Source organism: Chelmon rostratus, chromosome 13, assembly GCF_017976325.1.
Source record: "Chelmon rostratus isolate fCheRos1 chromosome 13, fCheRos1.pri, whole genome shotgun sequence".
NCBI classification, from domain to species: Eukaryota; Metazoa; Chordata; class Actinopteri; order Chaetodontiformes; family Chaetodontidae; genus Chelmon; species Chelmon rostratus.
Genome location: NC_055670.1, coordinates 6,670,795 through 6,690,477, shown reverse-complemented (window position 1 = coordinate 6,690,477; position 19,683 = coordinate 6,670,795). Strand labels below are relative to the sequence as shown.

Sequence of the window (19,683 nt, the reverse complement as noted above, 5' to 3'; positions counted from 1 at the left end):
CAAATATCACTATGATAGAAGAGCTGATATACGAGGATTGATTGCCATAGCTGGCCAATAATATCCAGCACCACAAAGACACAGACTATGTCAAACATGTCAAAAGCCTTTATGCTAAGCTGAAGCATATAGTCTCCCGGCTCTTTATGTTTTATATTTTTCCCAACATGTCCAACTATTCCGTTAAGAAGAAGGATTTCAGATCAACACACTAGTCAGCAAGTGGCTCAGAAAGTTTAACTGATCACTCATTAAATCTGTGTGACCACTGCTTTTTATCATTTGTGTGTGTTTTTATACTGGTTTCTACTGTCTCCCAGGTCCCAGCTTGCTCTCTCTCTCTCTCTTACACACACACACACACACACACACACACACACACACACTGCTGTATCCTTGTGCAACCTTGATGTGATGTTCAAGGTGAGAGGGGGAGATGCCTCAGTGTATGTGTGTGTGAGCGAGCGAGTGCATGCGTACGTGTGTGTGTGTGTAAGTGGGTCGTTGCAGTGCTGATTGTGATTGGCTGGATGTCCTGAGGAGTGGAAGAACTGGAGTGGTTTGCTGCGGCAGCAAATAGAGGAACAGATCCACTGGGACCTGGGAGCTGCAAGGAACTCTGGGTAACCACAGCAAGGCCCTCTGCGGAGAGAGAGAGAGTCAGAGAGAGAGTCAGAGAGAGAGAGAGGGGGGTGGAGGTGAGAAATGGAGGAGTGAACGAGTGAAAAGTGGAGAAAGGAACACAGAGTAAAGAAAGCGAGCTGTGGAGGATCATTGAGGAGATGAGAGGTGGACTCATCTTCTATCGTCTTCTATTATAGTCCCAAAGTTTCCAAACATGCCGAATTTGTCAGGCTGAATTTCGGGGAAATTATAAAATGTACTTTACATGTGCATGATACGATCAGGCAGTGAGGAGAAACGATTTTCAACCTGAGTAACCCAAACGATAAGGCTGGCGATCATCGTCCACAAACCCTACAAAAAGACCAGAAGCAACAATGTGTTGGTCCCTCGCTTTCCTTCTCCGTCCGTGACGCTCAGCCTCAAACATATTAGTTCTTACTAAAAAATCTTTCAAAAAAAGAAGAAGAAGAAAAAAAGGTTTTATATGTAAGAAACAGGAGGAAATAGTGCACTTATTGGGGACTATTTTCAGTGGCGGATTAATACGTTTGATTCTCTAGTATCATATTTCTGGAAATCTAATGTCACCCACTGTAACACAAAACTGTACAGCAACGCAGCTCTGTGGCACACATGATAGGTAGTAGTGTTTGTAGATCAGCTGATAGTTCATTGTTGGTTTTGGTATTGTTGTTAGATTTTGTTGACTGACCTGGTGGACGTTAAAAAAAAACTTAATGTGGACTTCAAGAGATTTAGCTCAGCTCCCGCAGTCTCCCATCATGTTTTGGTTGGTTGGGGGAGACAGACAGGCAGAAGAGTCTCTCTCAGAGCAGTAGTGTGGAATGTCTCAGCTCTCTGGCATCGTCTGTCTGTCTGTCTGTCTGTCTGTCTGTCTGTGGGACTGAAGAATCTGTGAGTTAAGTGACATTGCACTGAGGGGTTCTCGTGCACAGGGGTGTAGTTCCACTGTGGTTGGGGGGACACGTCCCCTTCAGTTTTAAGGTTTCAGTTTATTACTCACTGCCAGAGAGGACACAGATGTTGATCAGAATGTTGATATGTTAACTGTGGTTAATTAATTAACGCCTTACAAGGACGAGTGAGTGATTTTGTGCAGACTTTTTGGCCTCGAGGTTCACTGCTCAGGCTGCGCAGAGACTACAGCTGCAGCTGCTGATTGGTGGAGGTGATACCTGCAGCCTGAGAGGAACACACTAGTCAAGACTGTAAGAACACGTCAGACTACGATTCAATTTGTGGCCTGATAACCGTTAGTTATTTACTAGATTGATATAAGTATATAAATGCAGGAATTATCATTCATATATTTACAGTGTGGACTCTTTGAAGAGCCCCTGACTTTCTGCACAGGCATGTGAGCACTGTATTAATTATAGAAATGATATATTTCACATATTGTCAAGAGGGACAATAACTTTCTCTCCTAGGTGATAGAAAGCGTTCACTGGAAGAACCAACTGAGCTGAAAACGTTCTGCTCCATTGACAGAAAGGTCAAAGTTCAGATGGCTTGTGGAGAGTCTGTTTGAAGTAGCAGCTCAGCTGTGTGCGCTCATCACTCTGATTGATTATTAATGCCTGGCCACACCAGCATTTAAACAGCGGGATCCAGTTCATTTCAGAGGAATCGCAGCGATCGGCGGATTCTTAAGTCTGCACCATTTTTTATTCACGTAAATTCACTCTTTTGGCCTATAACAAGCCGTCTGGACAGTGCCGGCCTTGCTGGGGAAGAGAGAGTCCGCTTTTCTCACTGCTCCACTAAAGAGGAATGGTCTAAAGAGCTTTTTCCATCTTCAGTAACTATCACTGAATTAAATGATGTAAAGCCAGGCGGAGTAAATGCCCAGAGAAAATAGAAAGAAGCTCAGAGAGCTGTTGTGCCTGTGATGGTAGTTCATCGACTAGTCATCACGTCACCGAGCCTCTAGAAACCGATATTTTACAAAAAAACACACGGATGAATTCCACTGTGTCACTTTCAGGTGTGAGCAGGTCTGTCAGTCAAAGAGATGAATCCAGAGACACGACAAACGCCGCCTGCCTCTGGTTTTGCATTCACTTCAACATTTTTCCATGAATTCTTCAGGCAGATTTGTCCAAAGTGGCAAACGAATGAGGTGCCATCTGAATGATCAGAGAATGAACCATTTCATTGAGCTTTTGCTACGAGCTCTTGGGTGAACGCAGTGTTGTGCTGAGGTTAGAGCACTTTTGGTTATGTTAGATTTAATCATTTCTTTTTTCTCTGAGCTCTTCCGGCCAGTCTGAAGCGGGAGGGGCTCAGTTGGGAAAAGAGAGATGTCATGTATGTCAGTGCACCAATCAGGATTTAGCAACATCTGAATTAAAACCTGCCGTCGGTGGCTTTTTTGGCGATTTGCATCCACTCAACGTTGGCAGAATGGTTCAGATTAGAAACATTCACATGTTATTCAGAGATAGCCACTCCCACTGCACCGCTGTGGCTGAATCATTTAAACAGCACAAATGAGCTACTTTTGCTGTGTATGCATGCTTGGAGTGTTTCGTTAACAAGTGTAACCAGATACAAGCTCCAGTACTTTGCTTAATACTTTACTCTTTACTTTACTGCCATAAGTAATGTAGCACGTTCGTTTTGCAGTCCATGTAATCAGTTATTTAGCTACATTTTCAAATAAGTAAACCACTGCTGTTCATATTGTACCATATGTCCCTGGTCCTGTTATTGCCAGAACAACACAAAAGAAAAAATCCCCACACATTCACAGAGTTTCCGTTTCTTTTGCACCTCTGGGGCGTAGATGAACACTGGTGGAAGGCATCCGATCCTACGGCTGTGTCAGTGCACATGTGCTCAGTTAGAGACAGAGAGGGCGGCTTTTGCATTATTCTAAATTTGTGGGTGAAAGGGACAAGTGAAGTGACATGAAAAAAGTCTGCCTGTGTAGTAAGAGCTCCGCTTCAAACTTGAATTAGCGCCTGCAAGCTAAGCACAGCTCCGCAACACTGAAGATTCAACTTTTTTTCATTCAAAGGCAGATGAAATGTACAGGAGGCCAGTCGATATAACCAACATGTGCGAGGAACTGCAAAGAAAGTTTTGGTAGCACAGAAGTACTTTAACAAGTTACTTGTCTCAGTAGGTAATGCTATAATGAGAGTTACTTGCAAATGGCATTTGTCTTGTAATGTAACAAGTTACCTTTCAAAGCAACATTACCCAACACTGCTTTGAAATGATGTGAAACTGATCAATAGCGTTAATACTGGATTTCATTTAGCTCTAAGCGCCGGTGATGGAAGCTTTGCAGGCATTTTTCCAGCAGTCTGTTGACACTTGTAGGCCCACTTCTGATTAACTGTGAGAGATCATCACTGTCAGAGCTATCTCCGACTTGGAATGACATCTGTGAGGCTGACAAGAACGCTGATTCTGACTCGAGCTGCTTCTTATTACAGTCTGATTGATTTAATGTGAGCGTGATGTCAGTGTGAGCCAGACTGATCAAACCACAGGCCTGATGAAGCTCTTAATGAAGAACCTAAAGATGAATGATTGCTGCTTTGGAGGAAGTTTCTGGAGGAAACTGTGAAATGATCCTTCAGCCTGACGCCACCTGACTTCACGAACAGGTGAGTTGACAGTAAATACAGAGAGAGGCAGACAGTGCTGAACACTGCTGAGAACAGTGTGTGAGTGTGTGTGTGTGTGTGTGTGTGTGTGTGTGTGTGTGTTGCAGCCAGTATTTACAGTTTGAAAATAGATTTTATCCACTTTTTTTGCCAGCAAGAAAACCTGGACACACATCAACCAGAACCTGCTGTCCACTCACACACACAAACACACACACACACTCTCTCTCTCTCTCTCTCTCTCTCTCTCTCTCTCTCACACACACACACACACACACACACACAGGTAACAAGCTTTGTTCTTCTTTAAAATCCATCCAATTCTTTGTATTTTTATTGGATGCTTTTAAGCCTCTCTCTCTCTGTCTCTTCTCTCTTCCTTCTCCCTCTCTTTCTCTCTCTGACTCCTCTCTCTCTCTCTCTCTCTCTCCCTGTTCCTCTTTCTCTCGCTCTCTCTCTCTCCCTTCTCTCTCTCTGTCTCTACCCCCCCTCTCTTTCCCTCTTTTTCTCTTCTCTCTCTCTATATCCCCCCCTCCCTCCTCTCTCTCCCTCCGTCATCCTCTCTCTCTCTCTCTCTCTCTCTCTCTCTCTCTCGCTCTCTCTGACGTGGCGCATGCGCACCCCGCCGCTCCGCTCTCGGTGCGCAGAGCGCGCGGCTCTCCGCTGCTCGGACAGAGTTGATCAGTGTCCGGATACCTGATGGACGGGTGATCGATGTCCGATGAGTGAAACCGCGCGCGGCCTCGCGGTCAGGAGACACACAGCCGTTCAGTATTGATTACTGAGTAATGATCGGCAGCTGATAGTGTGTGTGAACGGACTTGAGCGCTTCCAACCCACGGGACTCTACTTTCTGCATCCATCCATCACCTCCTCCTCCGGTAAATCACCTTCCTCCTCCTCTTCTTTCTCCTCACCTTCTGTCTCTCTCCCTCCTTCTCCTTCTCCTCTTCTTCTTTCTTGTCTCCTCTCTCTGGTTGAAGGTTATGAAACGGACCGAGCCGCAGCAGCAGCAGCAGCAGAGGATTTCCATGAAGCCGTCTGTCCGCTGCTTTTTGTCCGCATCACTTCTGTTAGTCAGAAAAATTCAGCCTCACTTTCCAAAAGTGCGTCCTGTTCATCGGTCTGTCCTCCTAACAGGACCTGTCTATCTGTTTTTCAGCTGTCAGTGTAACTTCAAATGTTCACACAGATCTAGAAAGAAGTCAGTCCAGATCTTTTACTTGAGTAAAAATAGTAAAATGTCCAGTAAAATGTTGTAGATCTTATGAGTCAATTTTTATACATGTTAAAGTGCATTCATATTATCACTGAAATGTACTCAAGTATCAAAAGTACTCGTTCTGTGGTTTAACGTTACTTTATAATTAGTAGCAGTCGTGTAATGTAGTACTGTGTAGTTCACCAGTGGAGTGGGTCAAAGTGAGCTCACTAACTACATTATGTACTGCCACAGTTAAATCTATAATAATCATATTTTATAAGCCGATTACATGTTTTGGATGTTAAATCTTATAAAAGGTAATCAAGACTAAAAAGTGCTTGTATATTTGTATCTGAAGTGTAGCGCAGAAGCAGTATAAAGTAAACTGGAAATACTTGGCTAGACTTAAGTAGCTCGGAATGTAACTGAAGTACAGTACTTGAGCTCTTGTACTCAGTTACTGTTCACTGCAGACAGTTACTGCATCTGTCCGTGGTGGACAGTGATCCCACTGACTCCAGCCTGCTGGAGTTCAGCACGGCGGTGAGATGTAGCTGCCTATCACGTCGTCTCGTCTCTAACCCAACATTAAAATGGTGCATCAGTAATAATAACAGTATTTTTTTATGATATGTAATAACATCAAAAGGCTGTGTCCAGTACTTTTACATTTAATACTTGAGTGCATACTGCTCTTAATGCTCATGTACGTTTACTTTGAATGGAGGATTTCTCTCTAAGTGTTTTTGTAGTGTTTTATTACTCCCCTCCCTCAACTGCATCTATGATTTTTTTCATTCTGTTTCTTATTTTATAAGCCAAAAAATGAATCAGTTAATTGAAAAATAATCATAAGAGATAATGAAAGTAATCACTAGCTGCAGTCTGAGTTGTGTATTTTATGTTAAATTCAAATTAAAACATTTCCAAAAAATGGAAGCGTATATAAAAACTATGATGCTTTGAGTTGAAGGGGAGAGCAGACAGGTGGTATAATCTCGTGTGTGTATTGAACATGCTGCATTATTGTTCATTACGTCATTATCTTGTACAAAGCCTACACACACACACACACACACACACACACACACACACACACACAGCGTCTGGAGCTGTCATGTCTCTCTCTCTCATGGAGATGTTGTTAATTTTCACATAGGTGACAGTATGACAGGCTGTGTGTGCACGTGTGTGTGCATACCTGAGTGTGTGTGTGTGTGTGTGTGTTGAGCAGTCTCATAATGACACCTGATCAACTGGACTGCAGCGCCACCTCCTTCCTTCCCTACCTCTACCTTTCCTCTTTTACCTCCTCTTCATCACCGCCTCTACTTTTCCTTTTTGACCTGGAAACGGATTTTTTCTCTAAAATACCTCTTCCTCCTCCTCTCCCTCCCTATCTTCTCCTTTCCTTGCTTTTCTCCTCCCTTCCTTTTCGTTCCTTACCGCCTCTATTACTGTCCTACCTCCACCTTTCCTCCTTTACCTCCTTCATTTCTTCCCCGGCTCCAATTCTCCTTTGTGACCTGGAAACTGATTTCAGAGCTGCCATCTCTCCAGCCGTCGCATATGAAATGAGCAACACCTCCATGCGTTTGTCCTCTGTGTCCTTTGTTCCTTCCTTCCTAGCAGAGGGGATATTCTCTCAGTGGGTTTCCTCCTGTTGAAGTGCTGCCTGCCGCTCTTTGTTTGGATGTTTGGACCTTCAGTCGGTGCGTCTCGGGCCTCTGTGAGTCTAATTAACACTAATCACCTTAATTAAAGCTGAAGTCTTCTGTTTAAGACAGGAGACAGAGGCTGACAGTGTGAGGAGGAGCAGGAACATGTTGATACTGAGCTTAACGTCCAATCAGAGGAAAGAACCAGACACAGAGCAGAGACTGTCCTAACCTGATGCTGGACTGTACTAACTAGTTGCTCGACCATACTAACCAGCAGTTAAGTGTACTCACCTACATTACACTGCAATAACTTGCTTGTAGACTATATTAACTAGTCGTTAGACTACACTAACCTGCTGCTTTACTGTAATAACTAGTTACTAGACTGTAGTAACTAGTTGCTAAACTGTATTAACTAATTGTTAGACTGGAATAACCGGCTGGTAAACCCTAAAAACCTGCTGTTTGACTGTTTTAACCTGGTATTAAACCATCATAACCTGCTGTTAAACTTGTCAGACTATAACTAGTTAAATTTATTAGACTAGAACTAGTTCTCAGATCGCACTAATCTACTGTTAGATTATCCTAATCTGCTGTTAGACTGCACTAATAACCTGTTGTAAGACTAACTAGTTGTTGGGTCATACAAAGTGGCTGCTAAACCACAATAACCTGCTGTTAGACTGTACTAACTAGTTGTTAGATTGTACTAACCTGCTGTTCAGCTCTTCTAACTTGCCAGTAGACTGATTGATTGGTTGTTAGGATGCGGTGATGAACCGCTGGACTCCACGTTAACACCCTGCTACTTGTACAGTAAAGGTAGATGCATCCCACTGTAACACACTCTGTCTTGTTCTCCTCCACACAAATCAATTTTACCTATTTATAGAGCATGACAACATTACTAAACACTGCGTGTGTGTGTGTGCCAGGACTCCAGCAGTGGGCAGATTGAGAAGCAGCATGTTGTTACGTCAGGAAAGATTAGTTTGGAAACCTGCAGAGAGAACACACACACACACACACACTAGCATGGATGTAAGCACAAACGGTGGTTTCTGTACTAAATCTACCCTGGCTCTTTTTGCATTGTGTGTGTGTGTGTGTGTACCTGTGCGTGTGTGTGTGTGTGTGGACTGACAGCGGGCATGTGTAATGAGCTCATCGTAACAAATTTATTGTCGATCTGTTAAAGGGGCCGAGACATGAATGTTACAATTCTTTTTAATGAAGACCAACGTTACGTATATCTGAGGCTCCACGGACAGTTTAAAACTTCGGGAAAATGTGCTTCCTCGCAGGCAGCTGCTGGATGAAGATGAGAAAACTGATACCACTCTCACGTCTGTATGTCTAATATGAAGCTGCAGTAAGCTGCCAGTTAACTTAGCTTAGCATAAAGACTGGTAACAGGTGGAAGCAGCTAGCCTGGCTGTGTCGAAAATTAAAAAGAAATCCACCAACCAGAACCTCAAACCTCACTAATCAGCATGTTATGTCTCTTTACAAAAAACAAAGTCTAAAAGCAAAACAGTGCAGTTATCCATGCTAAGCTAAGCTAAGCTAAGCTAACCATATTCGATAGACCTCAGAGTGGTGTCAGTCATCTCATCTAACTCTCAGCAAGACAGCAGAAAATCGTTTCTTCCAAAACGTTGAACTATTCCTTCAAGAAAACCGACTAAAAGCTCGTCCTGAGCTCATAAATCAGTGTCTCTGTAAAACGTTGCCTCAGGCTGATCTCTGCTCGAATTAGCTTTGTGCTAGCTCAGTAGTTTTGTTGCTGATGAAGCTCCACAAACACACGCCACTTGTGTTGAAAACAGTGCGTAACAAGTGTGTTTTTCCTGTCACTGTAGCAGTAATACAGAGAGTACTGCAGTGTGTGGAGTACTGTGTGTGCATGGCTGTGTACAGCTAGCTATATGCTGCCTGCAGTGCAGAGCGCTAACAGCTAGCCACCTCATTACTCCCATTCTGTCTGTTGTGATTTATGGCGCTACCTGTGCGCGTGTGTGTGAGTCTGCACCTGCTCCCTCTGTGGTGTCTCAGGAAGTTTTAATTAGTTTCCTGTCATGTGACAAAGAGGAAGTGATGACATTAATGAAATGTGATTGGATGATTATTATGAAAAACGCAATTTTGTGGCCTGAAGGCGATCTGAGAGAGAGAGGGAGAGATTAGGAGAGTGTATGAAAGAAAAGTTGACTCTGTGTGTGTGTGTGTGTGTGTGTGTGTGTATGTGTGTGTCTAAATAGGACGGCAGTGATGAAGTGTTTCCTCACAACTTCTGTCTCTGAGGTATTACACACAAACACACGGACACTCAGACTGAGGTTGTCAAGGTCACGCTGACACACATACACACACTTGCACAGTGTGTCATCAGCTGGGAGGCTGCAGGAAGTTGTCAGAAGTTAAACCTCTGAGACGGACAGACAGTCAGACCACGTCCACAGTAATCCAGCTGAATCTGAAGATGAGCTGCGTTCATGGTCGCGTTTCCAGGTTGGTTATGCGAAGATCTCAGCCCACACTGAAACGACTGAGACTAGAAATAGGAAAACGTCCAAATCTCCATCTTTCGGTCTGTTTTCATCGCAGCCAACGTGTGGGACGGACAGTCTCGTTATTCTGTTGAGTCTCAGCCGGTTCAAGAAAGAATTGGACGGTCAAATAGCTATTTCCTGCTCATGAAGCTGACAGAATCAACAGAATCAGAACAGCCCGAAAATGTCTTCCTTAAGGATGGAGTTCTGTATTTTTCTTATTAAAAGACCTAAAACAACAATGTGTCACCAACTACTTTCTGACTTCCCTGCCCTGTCTGTGGCACGCAGCCCTAAGCCTGTTGGTTCCTACAACAACAGAAATCTTAAAAAGTCACTTTAATTTCTTAGATTTCCTAAAACAGCTGGGCCCTTCAGATTTTTAGAAAGGCAGGGGGAAATGTTGCATTTACCAGGGACTATTTTCAGCAGCGGAGCACAATGGTGCTCCAGTGAGTATTTGCGACAGCAGGACGGTGTCTGTGGGGTTTAGTCAAAGTAAACTGCTTTGTGTGTTCATGGTAATGAAGGAACATGTCACCCAGTGCAACAGTGTGGCTCGATAATGGAGCTCGACGGCGCAGAGGAATAATAATCTGGCCTTGGATACGCACATATTTGGAGGATTGTTGATTTTATTTGTTGACAGTCAGAAAAATATAGAATATCACCATTTATACTTTAACTCCGCTGCCACAACAGGGCTTGATTTCCAAATGCTCGGTTTTCCGCGTCCCCAGTTAAACACAAGGTCCCTGTTTCGGGATTCAGGCGCTGTGGAGACTTACTCCATGTGTAAACTCCAGTCAGAAAATGCAGGCTTAATGTGGATGGAGGGTCAGAACTGGGAAGAATACAGATTTGTTTTCAGATTCAGCTGGCTCAGTGGACACGTTCCTCTCACATTCACTCAGAAAGAGACAGCTTGTGTGTGTCAGCAAGAAAATTACAGGAAAATTAATCTTGTCAAACGCAAAGTCAGAGTGTCCTTTATGTGAGGGTGATGGTTTATATAGAAACTGATACACGACTTCACTCTTGACACCCTCTCCTCTGTCATCTGTAAACTTCAGGCTGTAGCCTAAAAACCCTTTAGAGTAGAAACAAACAAGTGTGTCCTAACCTAAACCACCTGCCTACCAAGGTGTGTGTTTCTGTGTTTTTGTCTCACGTTTCTTCTTCCATTAGTTGAGTGGAGTAGCTGTTGAATGTTTGATGAGTCAGCATGTTGAGAAGGAAGTGATGTCATAGCCGTCTTCTCGTCTTTCGGACCGGGTTAATGTTTTCCGGCAGCAGCTTCAAGTCTTCAGCTTCAGCTGTGAATACTGCTCACCATGTTGAAGGGCGTGCTGGTAGTGCAGTGGACTGGTCTGTAGTGCTGTAGACTTGGTTGCTTGCTTGGGGAGAATTTGTGTAAATAATTTGTGGAAGTGACGAAACCTCTGCCGTGCGTTCGTTTATATGCTGATGACACACTTCTCCATTAGCCCGGTTTAGTCTGCTCTGATTGATATCCATCCTGAAGGGGAACATGCGTCTGTACCAAATTTCATGGCATCTGTCCAATAGTTGAAGCTTTTATTAAAAATCATATATGTCAACATGGTGGCGCTAGAGGAAAAGTCAGGAGATCACCAAAGTTGTTAGGATTCATCACCTGGGAACCATGAATGTCTCTGTAAAATGTCATGGCAATGTTTGGATGGTGGACAGATGGACTGATCCTGCCGTGCTTAGAGCCATGCGGCTAAAATAGCATAAAACAAACATTAAAAACCACGTTGAGTAATACCGGGTTGGTTGAGAAGCTGAGTCAGGCTGGTTGTGGCTCAGTGGCGGCACACTCAGCTGAGCCTCGCCTTCAGAATATGATCCGTCTGTGGCCCAGATGTGCCTCCCAGATTTGGCTGGGTTTTGGGGATGTTGATGTGGGCCCAGAATCAAGCCCAGACCGGGGCCAGCTTTGGGCTGGCAGAGAAATACAACCCGATCTGGATTACACATACATACGTGCATACATCTGCTACACCTGCTTGAGCTGATGAGGATCATTGTGTGCTGGAGTCTCAACATGCACTGGGCCAGAGATGAGATACTAGTCTATCACAGGGATCAACCACCAGGGGACTGTTATAGTCAGAACCCGGTTCTCAAGGTTCTGTGGGTTCAGTTCGGTTCCATGGAGTCAAAGCTGAACAATAACAGTTCTTGTGGCCTCCACGTGGTATCTCTGTAGCCACCATAGCCCCGACAACAGGGTAACCCTGTAATGCACCACCGTAAATCAGTGTGTAATTTCATGACACCTGAGCCACTTCCATTTCTTGAATGGAGTCATGCAGTCAACCTTTGATTTTAATGTGTATCTCCTGTATACTGATGTTCACCTCAGTGAAACACACACACACACACACTAAGTGACTGGGAGGTCACAGGAGTTCAGCGTTTTGCTTAAGACTTCAGCAGGGAGGGGGCAAAGTCAGACAACTGTCAGTAGACGTTCAGGAGAGTGCGAGTGGTAATCTCTATTATTAGACCACAGATTATACTAACTGAGCTACAACACACAGACACACACACACTTATCTGTGGGTTATAATCCCAATCCCACAATCCCCTTCTGGGTCAACCAATCATGTCCCACCAAATCCTGCACAGCCTGCTGGGTAACCTACATGTTTGTGTGTGTGTGTGTGTGCGTGTGTGTGTCTGTTAATCCGTGACAGTTTGTAATAGAAGAACATCTGGTTTATCTCTATGATTCTGAAGCTTCCTGTTCACGCAGGAAACAGAATCAGTTCCAAATGTTCACTTTCGTTCCAAATGAATTGACGTTTTTTACACAATTGCTTGAAAAGAGCACATCTTCTTTTCAGGTCCGTATTGCCACTTGTACTCGTTTTCTGCCTTCCTCAGGTTGTTGCCGGGCTGATGAAGCGCTTCTGCTAGTTGTCGCCAACATTTGTGTTTTTCTTTTTTGTCTCGGCGGTGGTTCCCCCTCACGGAAACGTCAGATAGGCAGGGGTACTGTTGCCACAGCTCAGCGAACTTTTCCTCTCTTTCGTTGTCCCACCTGACGGCAGCAGCCTCAGCATCCCTCCTCCTCCTCCTCCTCTTTGCTGTTGTTACCTGACTGCGCTCTGGAGAGAGCACGTGATTGGCCAACACTCAGGAACATGTCGTGGGACACAAAACAAGAAAATTCTGACATGCTAGTCTTTTCCTCAGGGTGTTGTGGGGCGTCCCAGATGCTGCACGACAGGTCGTTTAGCATGTCACACACAGGGTATAGATGCCCGACTGTCACTCATGATCGGCCATGACGCTGGTAATTGGTCGACCACGACAAAATCGTCTCAAAATCGGGCTAGATTCCTGTAGTCTGAGCCCAGCGTTGAGTTTGGGATCGAAGTAAGAACACTTCATTACTTTCACATTTTGGTTGTTGGCCTGTTTGCTGGTTTGTGATATGCAAGATGCTAAATATGAAGCTAGTTATCTTAAATCTACCTATGAACACCTCTGAAATGGGATATCTCCGCTGGTTGCCTGGCAACTTCACAGTGATGACCACACTTCAATCAGCCCCCTCCTAAAAACCACAGATGTTTTTTTCCTTTTATGCTTCAGGTTTTGTGCAGATTAAACGAATGAGATGTGATGTGCTAGTTAGTGAGCTTTAGAGGTGCTGATGGTTTATTCTTACCTTTGGACAGAGCAAGTCTCGCTTTTTTCTTTTTTTTGCGGTCTTTATGCTAAGATAAGACAGCCAGCTCCTCGCCGTGGCTTCATGGTCACCATGCAGACATCTTCTCATTGAACTCACGGCAAGAAAGCAGATACGAGCGCTTCTCAGGATCTTGAACTTTTCCTTCAGGTGTACAATTAAGCACATGGATGGTGGGGGTCAAATATCAGGATGTAAGGGTCAGCAGCAGTTTGCAATATGCAACACAGACATTAAAAAAGAAAGTATATCCGGAGCCTCACTCCATTTCTTCAGTAATGCTGATACATTTGCTTGTGTGTCTCCACCAAAGAAAAGGACAGACAGTCATATCTCCTCTTTGTCATTGAGTTCAGTGGCAGTTGTCAGGCAGTGGTGGTTCATTAGCTGAGCGGTGTGTCAGGTGAGCGGGCCCCTCAGGTCTGCACCCCTGTTGGCTGGATTTTGGGTTGGACTTGAGTGTGAAAGCTGAGGTTCACCTTGAACAGCGAGTGTCAGGTCCTGATGGAGCGGAGCAGCTATTTAAAGACAGAACAGGAGTCACACTGTCCTTAAGTGAAGGTTGGGCAGACAGAGCAACCTCACTGTATCTCCCACTCTCTCTCCCTGTGTGTGTGTGTGTGTGAGTGTGTGTCTAATCCCCGCTGCAGCATGTAAACCATACAACACGATGCATGTCACACACACAAGAAGATTATTAGAATCACGCGAACACACTCTACATTGCTGTCTGAGCATGATCCAAATTAAATCCCAGATCCTGTCAAACTGTTTCTGTTCACAATAGTCTGCAACCAGTCATCAATAATCATTCACATTCTGCCATATTAACCAGCAGCTAATGTGTAACCTCATCTCTATATCAGAAGATCAACACGTGTTGAAAGAAATGACTGCTTTCTTGTTTTTTTGACATCTTTTTCATGATTAATTGCTCCACCGCCCCACCTTTCAACATGTGAAGCAGCAGCAGAGGGAAATGTGTTAGCATGAGCAGTAATTTCATACAGCTCCGATACGACTGCAGGAGAGTAAACAGTGAGGCGGATATCACTGAGATCAAATTACAAACAGCAACACTGGATTTAGAGCTAAACCGCTGTATCAGCTGATAGCGGCGTATTGCTGATGTAGCGTTATCGTGTTTATATCAGCTGATAAGCAGCGAGAACGTCTCGAACAGAAATGCTAAGCTAGGTTTGAGGTCATTAGAGACTCTGTGTCCAGTGTGGACTTTGTTCACCAGAGAGCTCTAACAAGTTTGAAATCTCTCTATTTGTGTGTGTGTGTGTATACACACATATACATACATATATGTCCCAATACATGTATAGACAACACACGCAAGTTCACACTTAGCTCAAAAGTGGAGTTCATACAGATTAAAGTGAACTAGTTTGCATTCTTGTCTTCTGCTTTCTACATAAAGTTCATGGTATTTGTAATTTTACTTGAGTATTTCCATTTTTTGCATCTCATTTTTTGCAACATCTCAGAGGAAAATACTAAAACTTTAAACTTTTTGCTCCTCTGCATTTGCAAGGTTTTGAATGCTGGACTTTTACTTGCAGTGGAGTATTTTCACAATGTGGTGTTAGTACTTGGGGATCTGAATACTTCCTCCACCACTGCTACTTGTCGTTGGGAGGCGTCCATTGCCGTACGCCATGTCTTTGACTTGGGTGGAGAAACTTTGTGGCTGTTGGCCAGGGATGCTGGAAGTCAGTCGCAGTTGGGGTTGCTGAGAGAGGGTCAGTCTATACAATGACATCATACTGACATCCATGTGTCTTGTATTAATTTAAATGGCCAATTTGAAAGAGCAACATGCTGTATGTCAAAGCAGCCACAGCGGCTCCACAGTCAACAACATGGAGCTGATGCATGAGATCTGCAAGGAGATGAAGAGGGAGAGACAGCGGCTGGATGCAGGCTGGAGATGTGACCCACAACCAGCTCATCACAGTTTATGATAATCACAGTGAGGACACAAAGTTTCATAGAGGAGATGAGCGTATGTAACATGGATCACTGTTTGTCACTGTTCACAGAGACGCCAGCCTGCAGTGTAGTTCAGACACTTCACTGATAAACCACAGGTCTGGAGAGTAACATGAGGCTTCACCTGCAAACAAAGTTTTTTTGTCATGTCCACACTTCTGTCCATATTCTCACTCTCTCCCTCTCTCTCTCTCTCTCTCTCTCTCTCTCTCTCTCTCTCTCTCTCTCTCTCTCTCTCTCTGTATCTCTTCTTTGTTTATTTCACTTTTTCATGATTTTTTTTTTTTTATTAGTGTTGGACGGAGACCCTTTAGACACATCCTGAGCGGAAAGCGAGGATGTGGACAGAGAACAGACAGAGTGTGTGTGTGTGTCATAGTTTCCCAGTGGACCGACCACAGTGACATCACCTGTTGTGACATTGCAACACACGATTCCATGACAACCAGCAAACAGACAGACAGAAGGCTGGACAGTCTGCAAACCTGTCTGTCCACCTGTCTGACTCGGTGCTTTGTGTTTAGCTAACGTGGCTCCTCCAGTCCCTTATTTGCATCTCTTCCTTGCGTCTCCTCTCAGTGAGACATGAGCATGGTGGAGCTGTAGTTTCCAGACAGGACATCCTCGCTCCCACCACCGTCATTTTGAGTCTACAAATATTCACTACAGACACCATCTCAGCTTTCTTTTCGCAGGTAGTTTGCCCAACCTGCTGTAACGCATTGATATTACAGTTAATACTGTTTCCATAGCAGCTGGCCCCTCCTTTTGGTGTGTCATCAGATCAGCTGACCAATCACTGACCAATCACAGACTGAAGAGTTGTTGCCACCTGGTAAAAACACACTCATAGGATACGTCTGTGGTTCCTCGCCCTCCCTGAGACACATTTAAAGTTTCACAACATCCTCGATGATGGTGAACCTCATTTGATGTCTTCGTCGCTGGCTTGAGGAGGGAGGAAGCATAATTAGCTAAATGGAAAACACCTTATGTGTCCACACAGCGTCTTCAGGTTACAGCCTCCTGCAGGTTCACTGCAGTCTGAACGAATGACTGTGACCTCATCAGACTGTTCGTGTCACTGTGAAACTTGTGTGGTTTTATGTCACTATGACACTGTGTATGTAAGACCCTATTTACTTCTGATGAGGGGGGGCAGAGTAAAACTCAAGCGTGCCACTGGGCTTTATTTCTAACACATTCGTACAGGTAAACTGACTCTGTGGTTAAATAGCTCACCATACAACAGGAAGAGATACTTTCAGTGGCCCTGAGAGCGAACTGAGGAACACATTCACCAGTTTGAGAGCACATGCGAAGTCAGGTGATGCTATTATAGAGCGACAAACTCAGTGTAAGACAAGACAGACAATATATTTGGTGGGTTAATTCAGAGGACTTATTGCGACAACACAACCAAACACAGAAAATACAACCAGATCCAGAAACACACTGAAGTCTACAGTCATTAATGTTGGAAAATTAGCCAATCACGGATGTATTAAGACAATTCGCCCCAGTTTTTCCTATAAAAAGCTGCTCATTGGGCGCACAGACTGAAAATGTTTTTGGGCCTCTTTGGGCTTCCATATTTTTTGGCCCATGTGTTAGACACTTCCTCTGGCCGACCTGCCTGACTTGACTCACCGCTTTTTAGAATGCTAGTAAATAATTTACTAATACAGTAAAGTCATCTCAGGATGTTTGTGATCCTCAGAAAAATGTATTAATGTGTTTAACAGCCACTCCTTTTCCAGCGATCGTCTCTGGGAGCTGTGATGATCCCTGGAGTCGCAATAGTGCAGCCACTACGCAAACAACGCTCCACAGCCCAGTGCAGCCTCATTTCCTGGGGGCTTAGCGTGCCCCCCTGGGAACTGCTTTCACTTTGTATCTCAGTTGTTTGTTATGTTGCATATGTGTTGAGCTCTCAGGGGCAGGCATTGATACAGACCATCCACACAGCACAAATGAAAAGAATACAGCAATACTGAAGTTTATCCATTTTGTGTCTGTATCTTTCTGTGGCCCAGGCATCAGACGAACAACACACATCAGTATATGTGTACAGTGTATGTCTGAGACATGCTGCATGTAAATTTAGGTAAGAATCATCATTTAACAACCTCAGAGCAGTTTTGTTTTGTAAGGAAAATGTGAGTTGTTGTGTGAAGTGAGCCAGCAAGGCGAAACTTGTGTGAAACTTTTTGCCCTGAATTCAGCCTGTCAGCTACTTCTTCCTCCCAACAAGCTTCATAAATGCAGTGTTAGGTTTGTGGTTTCAGGTCAGAGCTGCTCCAGTTTAGGTTTTGAGGTCAGAAACAAAATGGTTTGATGAGATTTGAACTTGTGGAGCCTGTTGGAGGTCACGCACAGCCTGGGAGGACGCTCAGCCTGAGTGGATGTCTTCAGAAGGAGGAAAAATGAAAGTGATCAGTCAAATTTGAAATATTTTCTTCAGCAAAGCTGTGTGTGAGGCAGTGGTTTGAGTTCTCACCAGTTTCTTCTGGTTGTAGGATCTCAGAGTCCTGCAGGGACGAACATGCAAACATCAAACTGTGTCCAGTAGTTTGTTTCAGCATCTCTGCTGCTGCTAGCCACTGCTCTGTTTACTGTGTGTGTGTGCGTGCATGTGTGTGGGTGTATGTACATGTGCGTGCATGTGTCTGTGTGTGTGTCTTTGACCACTGCCATTACCAGCTACTAGCCTCAGGGTTAGAGACAGCCACTCTAAGACCTCTCTCTCTGTCTTTTCATATCTCCATTAGTTTCTTTGTCCTGTCGTCCCCTCAGGTTACTCTGTGTGTGTGTGTGTGTGTATGTGTGTGTGTGTGTGTGTGTGTGTGTGTGTGTGTGTGTGTGTGTGTGTGTGTGTGTGTGTGTTGTACAGTCTCTCTTAGGAAACAGGGACATACATTAGTGCCCTCCTCAATATCTCCTTTATCTTTTACACTAGCAGGATACAATTCTTTCGACCAATCAGATGAGCCCCTCGTTTCTCCACTAGCCGGCATGAAAACAGTGCGCAGGCAACAGAAAATGAGATTAGATATCTGCTGGTATAAACTTTGTATCTCCATGTCTCGTGGTTTCCTCTGTTGCCTCGATGGGTTGAAAACATTCTTCAGATCTCAACAATGGCTTATAAAAGCTTTCATACACCGCTGAACAATAACACACACTGAAGGTGCCGTGTCCTGTAAAGCTGACATACTTTTTGAAAACAAAAGGTCTTCACTCAACAACAGTCAAAATAGTGCTAATGGTAGCACATCATGGTGAGTGGAGCCTCCAGTGGTTAAACTGGATTGTATTTTTTTCTATTATATTTACTCTACATCTACTATCACCATAATTACACATTTGTTATATATTCTTGTTACCATGTGTTGTATTTGTTGTTTTTGTAACCTGCAGTGAACTGCAGAATATAGTGGTAACAGGCTGAGAGTGACCCTTGAATTCAGTGGTGTCTTGCACCTCTTGGAGTGCTTCCATGAAGATATCACTTTGTTTGTGGTTCAGTAGATCCCTGGGACCAGCTTGGTTTTGTTGTACCTGCTTTAAGAGAATAACACCTGTTTGACGATGAAGCCCAAAGACTCTTGCATTTTCGTGTTGTGTGGCTTGGAATCTGAACTGATCAGGCCCAGGTGGAGATTTCTATTCCACAGTCTCTGCGGTCAGAGCATGACATTCATGCCTCATTCCAGTATAACAAATCCGTTTTAAAAGACAGACTGCAGTTCAGTCAACTTCCCAGGTATGTGTATGACTGGAAAGCTTCAGTTTCAGTACCATTAAGCGTCCATATGAACTGAAATTATGGGCTCTCGTAAATATGTCACCTTTTCGTTTGGTCAGTATTCAGTACAAGCTTGAGATTTGTGAAGATCTATGAAGAACTTTGAAGGCAGATTGTAATCTTGACAGATCTTAAGTTGAAGAGGAGGCAAATGCATACAAGACTGTGTCATCTGCATAAAAACTGATATTCTACGTCTGTGGGGGAGTGATGATATGTTTATGTAGAGCATAAAAAGTAAAGGAACCAGCACAGAACCTTGTGGCACCCCATTGTTTATCCATCAGTACAGAACAGCAGCGTTCCATCAGACAAAGATGCATGAAACCAGGCCTGAGCAAAAACTGCATGAACAGTGCAGTTTAAGTAAAGTGTAGTTGTTAACAGTGTAACAGCTAGCTTTAGAAAAGTGCAGCGCCGTGCTGTTTCTTCACCAGTGAGTGTGTATATTTCACCATG

At 44.1% G+C, this 19,683-nt stretch overlaps 1 protein-coding gene across 2 annotated transcripts in view; it reads left to right on the top strand.

The window, feature by feature from the left end:
* The first annotated feature begins 5,083 nt into the window (after nucleotides 1-5,083).
* znf385b (zinc finger protein 385B) overlaps nucleotides 5,084-19,683 on the top strand; it is a 49,259-nt gene continuing 34,659 nt past the window's right edge. Inside the window, exons 1-2 of one of the 2 annotated variants that reach the window (XM_041950472.1) lie at nucleotides 5,084-5,149; nucleotides 7,102-7,201. The gene's annotated coding sequence lies outside the window, so the exon portion shown is untranslated. The remainder of the gene's footprint in view (nucleotides 5,150-7,101; nucleotides 7,202-19,683) is intronic. The other variant, XM_041950470.1, reaches the window with a different exon arrangement.